We start from the raw sequence: 4,810 nt of genomic DNA, 5'->3' as shown, positions 1-4,810 counted from the left end.
CTCTCATGGGCCAAGTAGCGGTTCGGCCGGCCGCAAGAGGCAACTCCTGCGAGCCGTGACCTTTTTTTTTAACAGTGTTTTTTTCTTTTTTGAAAAAAAAGTGAAGAAAACGTAAAAACGAAAATACAGAGAACATTTTATATATGCATATTATATATCAAAATTTTCAGAATAAAATTTCCTACAACATGAATATATTTTTAAGACCAAATAAAATACTTTAAAAAATATTTTTTTTGCAATAACTTTAAAATGAAAAGGAATTGGATTTTCAAATAAATTGCAAATACTTGAAATTCGAATCAAGACATGGTCCGTGATTTTTGGAGTGTCACTTTCCTCCTCTCATTTGTTTTTCTTTTTATGAGAGGGTTTTGAAAATATTCAAACTCAAAAATTCAATAGGGATTCAAAATAGAAAATTTTGGGCAGGTCATTTTATTCCCTCTCATTTTTTTAGAAAAAAATATATCAAATCCACTCAATTTCAAACAATCAATCACATAGCATGCGCGAAAAATTCCTAATTATTTATTTGTTATAACATTCCAAAATTTATAATTTTGGGATGTTACAAACTACTACACTTAAAATGAATCTTGTCCTCGAGATTTGAAGAGGCTAGAAAGAAAGGTTAGGGTTTGGTGGTCTTCCAACAAATGCAACCTCCCGCAAAGTGGGATGCTACCACACTTGAAATGAGAGTTACCGGTCCCTCAAAATTTTAACAATCCTCTCTGGTCTTGGCATCTGACTCCTCACATTCTTCATACTAACTCCTTTGGTGATGATCTTCCATTATACTCATAATGTTTTCCATCAAAATCGAGTGCTCTTCCGTTGATATAATCATCTTCCTGCACTGGGTCTTCTTAACTGAGAGGTCTCGTGATCATTCTAAATAACCTATCGATGATTCTCATGGTGGTCTACCATTTGTGGTTATCCTGCAAAGAGAGGGGTCTTGTCCTCATCCTCACCGTAAAATTTCCTACGCGTGACAAGAAATGCCATGTACATGGGGCTTTTCTTTTACCATTCTAAGGCTTAAACAAAAGCGTCAAAGAATGTCGTCTCTCACTATGGGTAAGACTCTCAGATTTACCATTCCGAATAGCAAGAGAATGATAATAGTAAGTCGTCATGGTGGCAAAGCCATGTCGCACTGAAATCATTACCTTGTATAAGGCTTAGTGAATCTCGTATTCTAACACTTGGGCATCCTCACAAGCATTGCAGAATATCTCTTGTCCACGAACGAAGTTCGGATAATCCATTGGTTCTGCAAGTTCCACAAAACATCTATCGTATCTTCACAACTCTCGGGTTTTCGTATGCTCCTAAGAAAACGTTTGCTGATCCATCATAACTTCTTCCAAGTTTCCTTCTCCAAATAGGTAGTACTTGATCCTTATTAGTCTCGGGGTCTGTGGGTTGCAGGCTTACTTGGAATCACTATGCCTTAAATCCTATAGTGTTTCCTCCATCATACTCTTGGGGTAACCATCGTATAATAAAAATCCTCAAACTCATTTTTGGTTCACACGCCACTCTATGGGATAACATAAGAAGGTATTGCTTCATCAATAAATCATATTTATTACATACTCAATCCTCTATTACATCCTTAATTCCTCCTCAAAACTCCAAATTCAAAAAAACAACTTTATTACAAATGATGCCATCCACATTGTTCGGTATGGTCAAGCATTTCTGTCAACTTTATTCATCTGTCTCTCTTGGAGGTACTTTAGTTCCACTGGAACTTCCCGAGGTGCTCCTTGAAATCATCCATCTTTTGCTTCATCATGGTGGCCATGAGCTTCACCTCCATCATCTCCGCACGTACCTCACTCAGGTATTCCTTGGTATGACGGAGTCTTGCTTCAAGTATTTCTACAATCTGACGTATGGCTTCCATGGTAGCTTCACGAACAACATCAAAGAAGGTTGCTCGTGGTACACGTGAAATGAAAAAGTATTGCCCCATAGTCTTTGGACAAACTCCTTTCACATGGTGGAGGTGTACTTCCATGTACCAAAGTTCTACTCCACTTTCCATGAATGGGTAGCCTTTGTAGACTGCATCTCCTTCAAGATGAAAGTGCTTCATCATGTCCTTCAGGATTTTCGGGTAATCATGATCACTGGTCAGGGTCATGATTGTTTCTGGGCCCTTGAGGAATGACTCGTAGAAAGTTGTCATCTGCAGGTGTGAGTAAATAGGTACTCAGAGGAATTTATATGTCACCTTGGGAGTTATGGTACATTCCTACTCAGTGGATCCTGTGGGTTTACCGATTACTACCACACTTAAAATGAATTATACTCATGCCTGCATAGACCATATTTTCTCATATCCTCATAATTGTTGAGAGATCTTTGTTCGAAGAGAAACAACGCATACAGTTTCAACATAGGCAATCATGAGACAATAAATTCCATTTATTCTTGATGTTATTACAATCTCAGCGATTTCTGTTACAAAAAATTTCACTCCATGATCTCCCGAAAAACAAGAGTTCTTCAGATTACACTAATTGTCGCAGTCAAAACTTAACTACTCCTTTTTAGCTTTCTTCCTTTGTGGACAATCGTTAGCAAAATGTCCTGCTTCCTTGCAACGAAAGCAAATGAGTTCTGACAAGTCTCGAGGCGTCTTAGTGTTTGCTTTTGCTCCTTGGGTTTCCGGCTTCCTTCCTGAGCACATGTATTTGTGGTGGCCAAATTCCATACACTTGTAACATCTGACATGACTCGGGTCTATATCTGTAGAAATTTAGCTCTTCCGAGGGTACCTTTTTTTCTTTCCGGACTCCTTTATTTTGGCCAGTTCTTCTATTTCAAGTGGATCAAACTCCACTTTTTCCGTCGGGAAGTTTCCCAGATACTCTTGGCTTCCCTTCGTGCAATCCTGTGAATAATGTCCTTCTTCTCCACATGAGTAGCATGCATTGGAAAAAAATCTGGTCAGACATTGTCCATCAGGGTCTTCAATATTTTCGTTCATCACCGGCTCTTCCAAAATCTTCTTCTTGAGTGTTTCCTCCATTGCTTCTTTCTGTTGCTGGACAACTTGTTGTACCTTGGGGTAAATGTGACATTGAGCTGGGTAGTGGGTGGTTCCTTCACAAAGGAAACACGTCACCTGACTACTTGGGCACTCCTCAGCAGGGTGATTTTTTTTCACAATGAGTGCATCCATCCTTGTGTTCTTCCTGGGTGTGTCCTATTTCTCCACAGATCTTGCATGCACAAGTCTTCTCCTTCGGGCTATTATAGCACTTCTGAATAAGTCGGGATCTTAATATAGTCTTCTTGAATTCGTCCCAGGTTTCTTCTCCACTAAATCCTTGTATGGCATGATGCATTTTCGACCAGATTGCAGCACTTTGTGTAAAGTACTGAAGAGCGTGTTCCACTTCATACTTCCTTGAGATCAAGTTGCTCCCGAAGTGGTTCTCCATGTTTTGAATCGATATATCAGCCTCCAGCTGGGTCATTGGTCTAGAGACTACAAGTCCAGCTTCATACTCCATCTTGTAGGGTTGAGGTTTTGGGGATGAGACGGGTAAGAGAGAGAGGAAGTTACACACTATACAAACAATATTTTTTGAGAATAGGTTTTATTTGTGGCCCTCGGGAAACACACACCAATGACGGCTCACAAATCATCGCATCTAACGTGGGTATATAACAGGGGTTTGGAATTCTAATGGTCATATAAATATTCGAACACTTCAGGGTCTTCGAGTTCTTCGGGTCTTGAGAGTCTTGTGTTGGTGTAGCTTCAATCCTGCAAATGCGTGGTGAAATCCTCTTTACTTTGAAGTAGAACTCCGTTGATTCTTCATGAGGTCAAAGGGGTAAGGGGATTGTATAACTATTTGAGGTGAGAGAGAACATTTGATGGAATCAAAAGAGATGAGAAGTGAAAGGTGTTCTCGAAAATAAGATTTTTGAGAGATCCTATCCTAATAAGTTTTCCAGTTCCTAGGGTCACGTCCTACAGTCAACATGTGCTCTGATACTATTTCTGTAGCGACCCGACTCAAAACGAGTCAAGCCTCTGTGTATCTGTACCATCCCTGGATCAGTATGCTGGCACACACAGTACATCAATGTATATATCAAAGTGCAATCACATGGAAATAGCGTAAAACTGATATATACCTTAAATATCTCAGGGGAAGCAGTCAAGGGAGTGGAGTCCTAGTAAACACCAACGGCAAGTTGAGTGTAGACCGTAACCCTGAATCGTACTCTTACTCGTCGAAGAAAAATATCTGCAACATAAGACGTTGCAGCCGTGTAGGTCAGCATATTGAATATGCCGGCAAGTCACAAATGAGAGGGGGTAAAATATCATCTATACTATATGCATATATGGCAGGTGGTGTTGTAAGTTTTAGCGTAAAGCAAATTTTCTCCTACAACAAGAGGGGCTAAAAGCAAAATATTACTACGCTGTTGGTTGTTAATGAGATGGTTCCGCCAACCAGTTCTCATACCCAGGTTATCAATATTACCCACATCAAATATATATAAATGGTGTTGAGAATTCCAGATAACTTCAGTTCCTTTGGCTCAAGTTGTCCATGACCGTGGACACGGCTAATCGATTAGGTTTGAGTACTCTGCAGAGTTTTGCACATGTTCCCCACAAGATTTGATCGCCTCCATGTATGTCCTCGCACTTCAGGGTGTTTGAAGACCGGATGATCAACACTTGGTCTTTCAACGGGTCCCTCTGAATCCCTGTCGGTGCCCACCCAATCCTACCGTTCTTCTACATCTGCTAGCACCGTCT

The sequence above is a fragment of the Hordeum vulgare genome, chromosome 3H (genome assembly GCF_904849725.1).
Source record: "Hordeum vulgare subsp. vulgare chromosome 3H, MorexV3_pseudomolecules_assembly, whole genome shotgun sequence".
NCBI classification, from domain to species: Eukaryota; Viridiplantae; Streptophyta; class Magnoliopsida; order Poales; family Poaceae; genus Hordeum; species Hordeum vulgare.
This window is presented reverse-complemented; position numbering follows the sequence as displayed.